The 15,543-nt window shown below is 42.6% G+C and overlaps 1 pseudogene; it reads right to left on the reverse strand.

Annotated features, from left to right (window-relative positions):
- Positions 1-9,630: 9,630 nt before the first annotated feature.
- On the reverse strand, positions 9,631-14,543 carry LOC125546711 (uncharacterized; annotated as a pseudogene).
- Positions 14,544-15,543: the final 1,000 nt, after the last annotated feature.

Genomic DNA, 15,543 nt, shown 5'->3' on the forward strand with positions numbered 1-15,543 from the left:
AATGTCGGGGGTTGGGTGCGACATATGCCAATGGATGGCTTATCATGGTGGGGGCGAGTAGAACGTCGCCGGTGCCTAGAAATGGGATGAGGCGTAGACACGAACGCCGATGGATTTTACCTAGGTTCGGGGCTCTCCTAGGAGATAACACCCCTAGTCCTGCTCTACGGGGTCTTCGCATGATCACTAAGGCAAAGGTGAGTACAATGGTGCTCCTCGAGCTATATTTGTGGACAGGAGGAGACTAGGCCAGCTCTCCCCCTTCTCTAAGGTCTGGTCTAGTTCTAATGGATCGGAACCTTTGCATGGGTGCCCTGGGGGGTTTATATAGGCCTACCCCCCAGGGGTACAATGGTAAACCTGACTAGGCGCGGGGCCCAGCCGTCAGTCTCTTCGCCTGCCGGCCTCTATGCCGACTGCTGGGGCCCGCCGGCCGGTGGGCCCCGCCTACTGGTCTGGTACGGAGCCAATAGGCCGTACCCGCCGCTTGCGGGTCTTGCCGGCTGCCGATTACTGTAGCCGTGCCTCAAATGACACAGGCTTGGTCATGGGGTCGTGGCTACCGCCTTGCTACCTGGCGGGCGATTACTGTAGCCACTCCCCGTCTCGTCTGGTTAATGGCGTGTGGGACCCGTGGGAGGGGCGGGCCGACTTCCGGGGCCGGCTCCCTTCGGGTCCGACTGGTGGCGCTCTTACTGTCTTCTGGACTCTCGCTGACCGGTAGGGCCCATCATCCATGGGCCGTACCGATAGGCCATCGTGGGTGCAGGACTCCGCCACTGTTGCTGATGTCAGGGATGGCACGGTAAGAGTGCCTCGCCGAACGGAGATCTCCACTGGTACGGTGCACTGTGGCCTAGCCATCCCATGAAAAAAGGAGGGAGTGGGCTTTACTGTTGTCACACCTGTCCCATCCCCCCTTATGAGGGCATTGGCTTTGTTGGTGTCGTGGGCCGACTCCCCGTGGCCGGCTTCTCTGGGAGCCGCCAGGCGGGAGTTGGCCCGTCTTAACCTCGCCTCCAGGACTTGGCCGCATGCGGGCAGTCGGCTGCTCCTTTAGCCAGCCTCTAGAAGGCTGCTCTCCATCCTAGTGTCTTGAGGGGCGCAGTCAGCCCCGATGTCTTGAAAGGTTCTGGGCCTCGGGTTAGCCTACACGTGGCCCATTACTCCAACAACCATGGTGTTATTTTTGTGCAGAAACAAAAGTTCTCAGAATGACCTGAAAATCCACGGAGACATGTTTTGGAATTAATGAAAAATATTGAGGAAAGAATCAGCATCAAAGGGCCCACACCCTGTCCATGAGGGTGCAGGGCGCGCCCCCTACCTTGTGGGCCCCCTAGGACTCCACCAACCTCAACCCCAACTCCATATATTCACTTTCGGGAGAAAAAATTAGAGAGAAGGATTCATCATGTTTTACGATACGGAGCCGCAGCCAAGCCCTAATCTTCCCCGGGAGGGTTGATCCGGAGTCCGTTCGGGGCTCTGGAGAGGGGAATCCATCGCCATCGTCATCATCAACCATCCTCCATCACCAATTTCATGATGCTCACCGCCGTGCATGAGTAATCCCATCGTAGGCTTGCTGGACGGTGATGGGTTGGATAAGAATTACCATGTAATCGAGTTAGTTTTGTTAGGGTTTGATCCCTAGTATCCTTTATGTTCTAAGGTTGATGTTGCTATGACTTTTCTATGCTTAATGCTTGTCACTAGGACCCGAGTGCCATGATTTCAGATCTGAACCTATTATGTTTTCATGAATATATGTGAGTTCTTGATCCTATCTTGCAAGTCAATAGTTACCTACTATGTGTTATGATCCGGCAACCCCGAAGTGACAGTAATCGGGACCAGTCCTGGTGATGACCTTAGTTTGAGGAGTTCATGTATTCACTAAGTGTTAATGCTTTGGTCCGGTACTCTATTAAAAGGAGGCCTTAATATCCCTTAGTTTCTAATAGGACCCAACTGCCACGGGAGGGTAGGACAAAAGATTTCATGCAAGTTCTTTTCCATAAGCACGTATGACTATATTCGGAATACATGCCTACATTACATTGATGAACTGGAGTCTGTGTCACCCTATGTTATAACTGTTGCATGAGGAATCACATCCTACATAATTATCCATCATTGATCCATTGCATACGAGCTTTTCACATATTGATATTTGCTTAGTTACTTTTCCGTTGCCATTGTTACGATTGCTACAAAAACTACTACTGTTACTTTTGCCATCGTTACCATTACTTACATACTACTTTGCTACTAAACACTTTGCTGCAGATATTAAGTCTTTCAGGTGTGGTTGAATTGACAACTCAACTGCTAATACTTGAGAATATTCTTTGGCTCCCCTTGTGTCGAATCAATAAATTTGGGTTGAATACTCTACCCTCGAAAACTGTTGCGATCCCCTATACTTGTGGGTTATCATATGCTATGCTGTGTACCAGACCTATTCTATACCTCACCATGAGTTTGGCAAGAGGGCACAATAGTGATCTAGGAGTGGATCACTGGACAGCGGTCAAAGTTATCCTTAGTGGAATAAGGATATGTTTCTCAGTTATGGAGGTGACAAAAAGTTCATCGTAAAGGGTTACGTCGAAGCAAGCTTTGACACTAATGCGGATGACTCTAAGTCTCAATCCAGATACATATTGAAAGTGGGAGCAATTATCTAGAGTAGCTCCATGCAGAGCATTGTAGACATAGAAATTTGCAAACTACATACGGATCTGAATGTGGCAGACCCGTTGACTAAACTTCTCTCACAAGAAAAACATGATCACACCTTAGTACTCTTTGGGTGTTAATCACATGGCGATGTGAACTAGATTATTGACTCTAGTAAACCCTTTGGGTGCTGGTCACATGGCGATGTGAACTATAGAGTGTTAAATCACATGACGATGTGAACTATTGATGTTAAATCACATGGCAATGTGAACTAGATTATTGACTCTAGTGCAAGTGGGAGACTAAAGGAAATATGCCCTAGAGGCAATAATAAAGATGTTATTTATATTTCCTCATATCATGATAAATTTTTATTATTCATGCTAGAATTGTATTAACCAGAAACTTGATACATGTGTGAATACATAGACAAAACAAAGTGTCCCTAGTATGCCTCTACTTGACTAGCTCGTTCGCCAAAGATGGTTAAGTTTCCTGACCATCGACATGTGTTGTCATTTAATGAACGGAATGACATCATTAGGAGAATGATGTGATGGACAAGACCCATCCGTTAGCTTAGCATGTTGATCGATCAGTTTTATTGCTATTGCTTTCTTCATGACTTATACATATTCCTTTGACTATGAGATTATGCAACTCCCGAATACCGGAGGAACACCTTGCGTGCTATCAAACATCACAACGTAAATGGGTGATTATAAAGATGCTCTACAGGTGTCTCCGGTGGTGTTTGTTGAGTTGGCATAGATTGAGATTATGATTTGTTACTCCGTGTATCGGAGAGGTATCTCTGGGCCCTCTCGGTAATGCACATCACTATAAGCCTTGCAAAAAATGTGACTAATGAGTTAGTCACGCAATTATGCATTACAGAACGAGGAAAGAGACTTGCCGGTAATGATATTTAAATAGGTATGATGATACCGACGATCGAATCTCGGGCAAGTAACATACCGATGACAAAGGGAATAACGTATGTTGTTATGCGGTTTGATCGATAAAGATCTTCGTAGAATATGTAGGAGCCAATATGAGCATCCAGGTTCCGCTATTGGTTATTGATCGGAGATGTGTCTTGGTCATGTCTACATAGTTCTCGAATCCGTAGGGTCCGCATGCTTAATGTTCGATGACGATTTGTATTATGAGTTATGTGTTTTGATGACCGAAGTTTATTCGGAGTCCCGGATGAGATCACGTACATGACGAGGAGTCTCGGAATGGTTGAGAGATACAAATTCAAATATTGGAAGGTTATATTCGGATATCGGAATGGTTCCGAGTTATTCGGATATTTTACTGGAGTATCGAAGGGTTACCGGAACCCCCCGGGGGAAGTATTGGGCCTATTGGGCCATATTGGAGGAGAGGAGAAAGGCCACGTGAGGAGGGGCGCGCCCCCTTGCCCAAACCAAATTGGACTAGGGGAGGGGGGTGACCCCCCTCTTTCCTTCTCCCTCTCTCTCCCTTCCCCTTTTCCTCTCCGGTGGAAGGAAGGAGGGGGACCGAATCCTACTTGGACTAGGAGTCCAAGTAGGACCCCATGGCATGCCCCCCTTGGCCAGCCACCTACTCCTCCCCCTTTATATACGGAGAAGGGGGGCACCCCAAAGGCACAACAGACAATCTCTTAGCCGTGTGCGGTGCCCCCCTCCACAGTTCAACACCTCGGTCATATCGTCATAGTGCTTAGGTGAAGCCCTGCACCGGTAACTTCATCATCACCGTCGCCACGCCGTAGTGCTGACAGAACTCTCCCTCGTCCACAACTTGAACAAGAGCTCGAGGGATGTCATCGTGCTGAACGTGTGCTGAACACGGAGGTGCCGTACGTTCGGTACTTGGATCGGTTGGATCGTGAAGATGTTCAAGTACATCAACCGTGTTACTAAACGCTTCCGCTTTCGGTCTATGAGGGTACATGGACACACTCTCCCCTCTCATTGCTATGCATCTCGTAGTTAGATCTTGCGTGATTGTAGGAATTCTTTTGAATTACTACGTTCCTCAACAGTTAGTTCCATTCAAATCATGCAAATTAGAGTCCAAAACAAGGGCAAAATTATTTGGAAAAGTAGATACGATGGACACGTATCAACTTCCCCAAGCTTAACCCATTGCTTGTCCTCAAGAAATTCAGTTGACAAACCGAAAGTGACAAATAAAAACTTTTACAAACTCTGTTTGATCTTGTTGTTGCAAATATTTCTAGCCAACATTCAGGTTCTTATCAAGGATTATGAACTAACCATATTCATAATAACATTTAGGTCTTACATTTACTCTTAGCAATGGCATAATCAACTAGCGAGTAATAATAATAAATCTCGGATGACAACGCTTTTTCAAAACAATCATGATATAATATGAAAAATGGTATCTCGCTAGCCTTTCTGAGACCGCAAAACATAAATGTAGAGCACCCCTGAAGATCAAGGACTGACTAGACATTATATTCATGGCAAAAGAGATCCAGTCACACTCATACTCAACATCAATTAAAAACAAAGCATATAATGACAATAGTGCTCTCCAGCAGGTGCTTTTAATAAGAGGATGATGACTCAACAATAAAAGTAAATATATGGGCCCTTCGCAGAGGGAACCAGGGATTTGTAGAGGTGCCAGAGCTCGAAGCTTTTAAAATAGAGATGAATATAATTTTTGAGCGGTATGTTTTCATTATCAACATAATGGCCAAGAGATCTCACTAGCTATCTTCCATGCTAGATACATTCCAGGCGGTTCCCAAATAGAATGGTAAAGTTTTTATTCCCGCTCCCCCAACAATCACACTCCACGGCTAGCCGAATCCACGGGTACCATCCATACCAACAACAATCTTGGGGGAGTTTTGTTTCATTATTATATTTTGATTTGATTTTGAGCATGGAACTGGGCATACTGAATACTAGCCACTTTCTCGTGAATGACAAGTGAATAAACACTCATCGTGAGAATAACCCACCTAGCATGGAAGATACTGACAGCCCGCGGTCACTACATGAGCGATTCGGGCATACAAAACAGATTATTATTTGAAGGTTTAGAGTTTTGCGCATGCAAATTTACTTGGAATGACAAGTAAATACCGCATATAGGTAGGTATGGTGGACTCATATGGAAAAACTTTGGGTTTAAGAAAGTGGATGCACAAGCAGTATTCCCGCTTAATACAAGTGAAGGCTAGCAAATAGATTGAGGAGCGACCAACTAGAGAGCGACAACGATAGTAAACATGCATTCAGGTTAATCAACATTGAGTGCAAGCATGAGTAGGATATAAATCACCATGAACATAAATATCGTGGAGGCTATGTTGGTTTTGATTCAACTACATGTGTGAACATGTGCCAAGTCAAGCAACTTGAATCATTCAGAAGAGGAGACCATCCTCTCATACTACATCATAACCATTTTAAAACCATGTTGGCTGATACGTCTCCAACGTATCTATAACTTCTGATTGTTCCGTGTTGTTATATTATCATTCTTGGATGTTTTACAATCATTTTATAGCAACTTGTTGCACTTTTTATTTGCATCTTTTATTTCGTGTTTATTCGAGATCTATTTATCCAATCTATCACAATTTTATACCGTCAACTTGATAATTTCCTACACCATTACCCGTAAGAGGGATTGACAACCCCTCATAAGCGTCGGGTTGCAAGTATTTGTTCTTTGTGTGCAGGTACCGTTTACATAGTGTTGCTTGGTTCTCGTACTGGATTGATACCTTGGTTTCATAACTGAGGGAAATACTACCATAGTTGTTCTACATCATCCCTTCCTCTTTGGGGAAATACCGACGCAGTTCAAGCGGCATCAAAAGGAATTTTCTGGCGCCATTGCTGGGGAGACATCATCAACATCTATCAGGCTCCTAATCACAAATCTCATCTCCTTGCAATTTACATTATTTGCCATTTGCCTCTCGTTTTCATCTCCCCACTTCACAAAAAATTGCTGTTTTATTCGCCCTCTTTTTCGTTCGCCATTTTCTCGTCATATCTCTTATTTGCTTGAACTTGTTGGCATGAGTGACTTTGGTATGGCAGAAATAGATGATGGCCTAAAATTGGACGATCTGGCAATCTCGATGCCAAACTTTTGTTTTGGGGCATGGGAACGTTATGGGAAAGGAACATATACATGAATTTTTCAATTCTGTTGGAAATTTGACTCTTGGTGATGTTCCCATACTTAAAAGAACTAAATCTTATGCGGAGGCTATTTCAGCACTAGTTCTGAAACTTGAAAAATAGATTTATCCGTACCCATCCTACCATGCAAAGATTGTTTTACGAGCTACCCGCTATAAAGGATCCTAAGGCTAAAAAGCTAGCTACCCTTGTTCTTATGAATGAATTTGACTATATAGTACAGGAAGCTAGGGAATTTTTTGAATTATATGGGATGAGTCATGAAAAACCACGGATAAATGAGATCCTTTATAATAGTGATTTTGTGTTGAGACATTTGCTTGGAAATAATCAAATTTTTATGACAATCTTAAAAGGAAAGCCATGTTTTAGATATAATCCAACAAGTTTTTTAATGATGTTAATCAACACTATTCTTGGATTGTTGTGGGAAATCAAAGGGGCTACGTAGACGGGCAACTTGATAATGCTAAAGTTTCTATGGATAATGTGTTTCAAGTGTTTTTTTGCAAAACCTCCTGATAAGAACACATCTATCAAGAATAAGAAGAAATACAATAATTAGATCTATGCATTATGCCTAGCTAGGGGCATAAATCGATAGCGCTTGTTAGGAGGCAACCCAATGAATAAAATTTATTTTTGTCTTTTTCTTTCTATTCTTGAGTGTTTGCACAATTATGCTACTGTTATGATTGTGTTTTTTTATGTTTTAGTTAGTGTTTGTGCCAAGCAAAGCCTTTGGGATCATGTTGGGTGATAGTTGATTTGATCTTGTTGAAAAACAGAAACTTCTGCGCCCAGAAAAACAATTTTATTTAAACACAGAAGCGCGATAAAATCTTGATTTTTGTACACAAGGTTAATATACAATTTCCCCCATTTTACTAATTTTTAAGAATTTTTGGAGTTACAAAAGTATTCTAAGTTTTCAGATTGCTACAGACTATTCTGTTTGTGGCAAATTCTGTTTTCTTTGCGTTGTGTGCTTATTTTGATGTATCTATGGTTTGTATTGGAAGGTATAAGCCATGTTAAAGTTGGAATACAGTAGATATAATGCAAAATAAAATATGAATGGGCTTGCTATAGTACTTAGAGTAGTGATTTGCTTTGTTATACTAACGGATCTCAAGAAGGTTTTGTTGAGTTTTGTGTGATTGAAGTTTTCAAGTTTTGGGTGAGATCACGATGGATGAAGGAATAAGGAGTAATAAGAGCCTAAGCTTGGGGATGCCATGTGGCACCCCAAGTTATTACCCAAATAGGAACGAGCAGCTAAGCTTGGGGATGCCCCGAGTGGCATCCCCTCTTCCTTGTAGCGACCATCAGTATTTTAGTTGGAGCTATATTTTATTCATCACATATCATGAGTTTTGCTTGGAGCGTCTTGTATTATATGAGTCTTTGCTTGTTTTCTTTTTGTTTGAGTCAAGTATCCTTGCTTAACACACCTATTTGGGAGAGCCTAAATTATGCTATGATTTGTTGGAATTGCTCTAGTGCTTCACTTATATCTTTTTGAGCACGGTGTTCTTTAGTATTTTTGAAGAAATGCTCATGCTTCACTTAGATTTATATGAGAGTTAGTATATTTTTTAAGAAATTCTCTCATGCTTCACTTATATTATTTTCAGAGAAGAAAATTTTTATGCTCATGTTCTTCACTTAAATTTGTTTGAGCTATCAAAAGCAACATATGAAACTAGTCCCAAAGTGATTGATATTCAAGATGGATATAATAAAAACTTTCATGAAGATCATTGGAGAAAATAAACTTGATTCTATGTAATAGTTTTGCGATATGATGATAGTGATATGTGAGTCATGTTGATGAGTTATTATGGTTTAGTAAGAATACTGATGTTAAGGTTTGTGATTCCCTATGCAAGCACAAAAGTCAATAGTTATGCAATGAATTTACATCCTAATTGTGGTGCATTATTCGATGTTAGTTATGGTCAATGCTCGCTTATGAGATTTTTCGTTTCTTGGTTGGATTCTTCTCAATCTTTTGCTAACCTTCACTTGTACTAAGTGGGATTACTACTTGTGCATCCAAACTCCTTAAACCCAGTTTTGCCATATGAGTCCACTATACCTACCTATATGTGGTATTTCTGTGTCGTTCTTACACTACTGGAATCTGGCACTTTGCCATCTGCCATGGCAGATGGCAAAGGCATGGTCGGCGGATGGCAAAGGCTTTGCCATCTGCCAGCAGATGGCAAACTGTTTGTCTGAAACCCTGCCGGCAAAGGCTTCTTTGCCATCTGTTGGCTGATGGCAAAGAGCCTATGGCTTTGCCATCAGCTGGCAGATGGCAAAGCCTCTTAACGGGGTTAGCCCCGTTAGAAGGCTAACGGCATACTTTGCCGTCAGCCAGCAGATGGCAAAGGCTGCAGGCTCTTTGCCATCTGCGAGCAGATGGCAAAGTATGCAGGCTCTTTGCCGTGTGCCAGCAGATGGCAAAGGCTGCATGCTTTGCCGTCTGCCAGCACATGGCAAAGAGCTCTGCCATCTGCTGGCAGATGGCAAAGAGCCCAAATAGGCCAGCCCAAATTTTACATGTAGATGACACGTGGCCTCTTTGCCATCTGCCAGTGGCCTCTTTACCATCTGCTAGTAGATGGCAAAGTGACTATATTGCCCCATTTAATTTTGTTTTTTCTTGTATCAATTCATTTTCACAGAAAATCAAACACAAATATATTTATATGACCAATATAGCATATTCAACACATATTACCAATAGTCATGAACACATATATCCAATACATGTTACCAATAGTAGCAAGTTTCATCCGTACATACACATAGTTTCATCAATATTACACAGTTTCATCCATAGGTAGCAAGTTTCACAAGGTCAAAACAAAAACTAAATACAAGCACTCCATCAACCCAAGCTTCCGTGATCTTAAGCAAATCTGTAAAATGGGAAAGAAGAAAGTTAGAAGAAGAAGACTCGAAGAAGATTATTATGATGCAACTAAAATGTGAAGATTATTATGATGTCCGAGTTCAATTTGTTTTCTATCATGTCCTATCATTGTGTTGTTCACTCCAAGGATTAATTCCCGAATATACTCACCTGCAATCTTGGATGCCATATATCATATATCCGGTTACAGTTTTTTACATCTTTGGATAGCAGAATAAATTGGTCCCATTATTAATGAACTGGTGAACACTTGATGCAAAGGAGCATGTCATCTATTAGTTTCTCACTGATCGAACTACCACTGTATAGGTCATTATGTTCACATAAAAAAGGAATTGGAAGTTGAGCATGCTCTCATGTGCTCTTTGTTTCTAAATCTCCTAGACTGAGCAGAGGCAGGCACGTGGAGATGATCATGAACCAACACGTTATGGATTCTGATGTCAATGGTGGGGAGTATTTTAGAAAACGTTTTGTTCAAAAGGTGTGCTCAAGTTTAGATGCAGAGAGGTCTGCACCACTGTATTCATAACCATCCGTACATTATGGTGGAGTTGAGGAAAGGAGCATTACCAGGGATGTGATTTTAGCAGCATCTATAGATAAATGGCTGCTACAAAGGGCAGAAGATGCATGCAGTCACCAGCATCAACTTTTGGAGTGTGCGCTACTGGGATCAGTCTCTCCAGCTTCAGGTAAGCTATTCACTCAGCCACTCAGCTATTTATGTCAGATCTAGAAGTATTTTCTATAACACACCATGTGTTAGTTTGATCTGATAAGGTTGAAATACTATGAAGCTCATGGCAATCAATGGATTGATTTTGGGGAGTATAGTTTCTGTAATTACTGTGACAGTATGAAACATATATTGCTATATAATCAAGATTTAATGTACACTATTCAGTATACCTGATATGACTATGATAGAGAGAACATAATATACTGTATTTTATTTGTAATTTTGTATACATCTATCTATCTATCTATCTATATGTATCTATCTATAGCTATACTAATTATATATAGACGCCCAACAAATTACACATTAATCAAAAAATAAGAGCCGTTCTATCTAATCCATGTAATCCTTGGCTGAAATCTTGACCAAGAAAAAATCAGCCAGAAAAAACTTCTTGAACGGTCCACAAATAACAAACTATCTTTTTTTAGAAGACTCGCAGTTTTCACGGCTATAGAAGAAATAGAAGCCGAGTGAGATACTCCCTATCAACAACCGTGAAGATAAGTTAGAAAAAAAACATGAAAGGATATACAAAAGCGCTTAAAAGGAGAAGAAGCCGAAAGAGATAAGGGTCACAGTCCTTTCATGTACAAGCCAAGGACACCCCAAAAGTATCTACCTTCTCCACGTCTCTTTCTCTCTCCTTTAAGAAAACAACCTGAAGCAACAACGGGCCATGTAATCTCCATGGTCTCCTTAGCCCCAGGAACAAATCATGTTGCTCTCAAATTGTGCAAGCAAGTTCGGGCGTCGATCCGATGTGCTCAAGGAGTGTATTGCATCACAATTGTTTTGTTAAGGTTTGTTTTCTCATCTACATGAGGTTTGTTTTCTCATAATCTTTTGTTCTGAATTTCTTTCTTCCCTTGAATCTACCAAGACTTTGGATCGGGTTCAATTTGTTTTCTATACTATCATGTGATAGTGTTCTTCTTTCCAAGGATTAAATCCCGAATATTTTCACCTACAACATATGGATATCTAATCGAGATCATCAGGTCAGATCTGGTGAGCTTATAAATTAAACATGGTGTCTAGACAAGCAACATCACAAGAAGGAGCATCCTTTCAGTTGTCAACATCGAGCTGGTCAAGCTACTCCAAATTCAATTTTTGCACCGACAAAATATGTCCAGTAACTTTCTGTGAATCACATGTGACAACAACTATTTTTTTCTGACAACTACAGGTTAAATAGAGCATGACCAGCTGCATCGACTGCTCTTAACTGATTCCTACCTGCAGCTCTATAAATAAGCAAGTGTTCATCTGATACCTATTGACTGCAGGTTGGGGATAATTAGCAACATAATATTGATACATAGAAATACTGAGTGAGAGTATGACCAGCTGCATCGAGTGCTCTTCTAATAATTCCGCATCAGCTGCCACTCATCTTGACGCCCACGCCAAGCCTCATATAGATGGTAGGATATCTTCTGTACATAGTAGTTCTTTTGTAACCTGATTGTAATATCATCAATGATGTATCTGTGTAGTCCATATATATGTGAATATGAGACGGGCGAGGTGTGCAATTAGCAGCCCGTTCTTTCTGAGCTATACGAGTTTTTCTTGGTTATCGTATTTCGGCGGTTTCATATTTAGAGAAGTTTATGAAATTACACATCATATGCCTATTTAATAAGGATGTGTTTCACTGGTACCTGTTTTGGCTGATTGAGGTTAATAAGCAACAATATATTGTAAATAAAAATATTGAGCTTTTCCCAATTTGTGGCGCCTAAGTTTTATTTTGGCAGTTTCATATTACAAAATGTTATGAAACTAAATAGCATAGAATTCCTGCAAAAAAAAGAAACCGTGCTTTTTGATAAATAATAAGATGTCTGCAAATGGTTTCGCATCTTGCAGTGATGCTATGAGAACTTTGAAATATATGATAAATTTTTACTAACAATATCAATGATAAATATATGGTTGTTTTTGTAAGTTGCATTGCTTAAAGATTTTTCGAAAGCAATACCTGAATCTGGCTTTTGTATAGTTCTTTTTGTTTTACCTTTTTTATGGATTAACTTAGCACATATACTGTATTTATTTTCAAACTCTCAAAGAATTTGTTGAGGAAGATGATTCCTCTACATAGTCTATATAGGTGAACTATGAACCCTTTGGTTCTTTACACCGGCGTGAGTATATGATGCAGAGAATAAAGTGCTTTCCATTTGACCTGTTGATTAGTAGCGTACACGTTGCACTAGAAAATCATAATTTAGAAAAGGTTCATTCTTAGGATCTGTTGGTTAGGACATCACGTATTGCTATATATGGATTAAATGCCCAAAAAATCCAATTCTTATGGTAAAATATAGTAGAAAGACTAGCCCATGCATCGCACGGGTTTGACGACTAGTAGTGTTAACCACTGTATGCAGTAACTGAATTTCAAATCCACAGCACAGCAATGGAAATCAGCAATTAGCAATCGGCAATCGTAAACAGGCCGTGACGGAGCTCACCTCGAGCGCTTCGACAGTGAGGAGCAGGACAATGATCTTCTCGGAGAACCTCTGGCGCTCCTCGTGGTCGTGCGAGAGGTGGCGCCTGTAGGAGAGGTTGTAGAAGAGGGACCGGAGCTCCTTGAGCTTGGCCTTGGCGACGGCGAGATCGCGCAGGCAGCTGAGCACCTGGGAGCGGTGGGCGAGGTGCGCCCTGTAGTTCATCTGGATGAGCAGCGCGGCATCCTGCGGCGACAACTCCTTGGCCTTCCCCTTGCCGTTCCCCATGGCAAAGGCTGCATCATCAGAAAGAGAGACAAATGTCAGGCGGTCGGTACACATATGACAGTAGTGCATTGCAAGGGAGCAGAATCCTCAAGCTGATATCATTCAGAGCAGAGTTCAGTTAATCTGTAGCCAGTACTAAGCACATATCTAGAGTGTGGACACTAGCATCCTCTAAAATTCCAAATTTTCTCTCAAATCCAGCGAGAGGTAACTTGGTTCTATTGGAAATTCTACTGGAAATCACACATTTCGTTCAGATCGGGCCACAGAACCCAAACCCCCACAAAAATCTCATCTTTTGTGCTGAGTACCGTACCTTGCGAATGGCGTCGCAGCCGGCAGTATTGTCCTCGGGGATCTCCTCAATCTGGACGCACGTCCTCGCCGGCTTCTTCTTCTTCTTGTCAACCTCCTTGTCCTTGGTGGAGGCCTTGATCTTCTTGGGCTTCTCCGGCCCGCACTCCTCGACCTCTAGCTCATCCTCGTCGTCGTCGGAGGCGGTGAAGTCCTCCTCCCAGGTGTAGGCATGCGACCATGGCTCGAACGAGCCTTTGCCCTTGATCTCGGTGCCCCACTTGGTCTTGGTCTTGCCTCCGGCGCCGCCCTTGGACTTGGCCTCCCACCTCCACTTGCGGTCGAATCCGTCGTCGTTGGGGGAGGTGAGCTCTGCCTCCCACTTGAGCGCCCGGCCCCCGCCGCGTGGCTTCTCCTCCGCCGTCCACTTGACCTTCCGGCCGCCGGGCTCCGTTGCCGCGTAGGTGTACTTGTAGCGCGCCGGTTGCAGGGCGGCCGCGCGGGCCGTGAGCTCGAGCGCGGCGACGCGGTCGGTGAGGTCGTGCAGGAGGAAGGCGTGTGGGGAGGGGATGGGGGGCGGGGCGAAGAAGGGGTCGGCGGGGAGGTAGAGGTCGAGGAGGTCGGGGTGGTGGGGGAAGGCGAAGCGGGATGGGTATGGGGGTGGGAGGAAGGGGCGCAGGAGGCGGAGAGGGAGGAGGTAGGTGGTGGTGTGTGGATGAGATGCGAACGTCTTTTTTTACCTGGATGGGTGGGGAGAGAGGGAGGGGATAACCCCACAGTTTTTTTTACCTGGAAAAAAGTAACCCCATCTCTTTGCCATCTGCCAGCAGATGGCAAAGAATCTTTGCCGTCTGCTGGCAGAAGGCAAAGAGGTGGGGCTGGTACGCCGTTACATGCTTGACGGCCATAGGATTTGCCAACCTCTTTGCCATCTGCTGGCAGATGGCAAAGATTATTTGCCATCCACTAGCAGATGGCAAAGAATTGGCTGATGGCAACCATGTTCTTTGCCGTCTGTCAGTTCTTTGCCATCTGTTTTTTATAAGCAGATGGCAAAGACGTTCTTTGCCATCAGCTGGCAGATGGCAAAGAGCTGGCTGATGGCAAATTCCCTATTTCCAGTAGTGTTAGGAAATTTGTATGTGCCATCTCTAATTTTCAAAATAAATTTCCTTTTGTGTGCCCGTACATCTCATGAAACGGTAGGGGGTAACTGATATTTTCCATGCTAGATGTGTTATTCTCAAGACGAGTGTTTATTCACTTGTCATTGCATGAGAGTACGACAAAGTTATTAGGGATGCCCAGTCCCGAAATGAAAAATGAATTTACTTTATGTTGTCAAATAATAAATTCCTTGGAAAGTGTTGGTATGGACGGCACCCATGGATGCAGTTAGCCGTGGAATGTGAAACTATGGTAGAAAAAGGAATAAACTTTATTTTCTGTTTGGGAACCGCCTATGATATATCTAGCATGGAAAGTATTGGGAACTGCTCAATCATTTTCATTGACAGGAAAAGCATGCCACCCAAAATGTTTTATCTCTATATTTTTCCGCTTTGATCTCTGGCACCTCTACAAATCCCTACTTCCCTCTGCGAAGGGCATTTCTTTTTTTACTTTATGAAATTTTAATTTTTATTTAACTCTCCATCTTCTCTTATAAAGCACCAACTAAGGGGCACTATGATCGTACTTGAGCATTGGGTGTAGCTAATATGTGAGTGTGTCTCATGAATGGATCAATGATTGAGTATAATGGGCTAGGGATAGCTTGCTTTAGAGTTGATATTTTGAAAGACATGGTTGCTTGTTGATATGCTTGAGTATTGAAATCTTCTTATCAAAACTAGACAATTGCCTTGAATCATATAAAAGTCCAAATGTCCATGATACAAAAGAAAATAATATGTGATGAACATGATAGGC

This window comes from Triticum urartu, chromosome 3A, assembly GCF_056163025.1.
Source record: "Triticum urartu cultivar PI428250 chromosome 3A, HENAU_Tu73, whole genome shotgun sequence".
Lineage (NCBI taxonomy): Eukaryota > Viridiplantae > Streptophyta > Magnoliopsida > Poales > Poaceae > Triticum > Triticum urartu.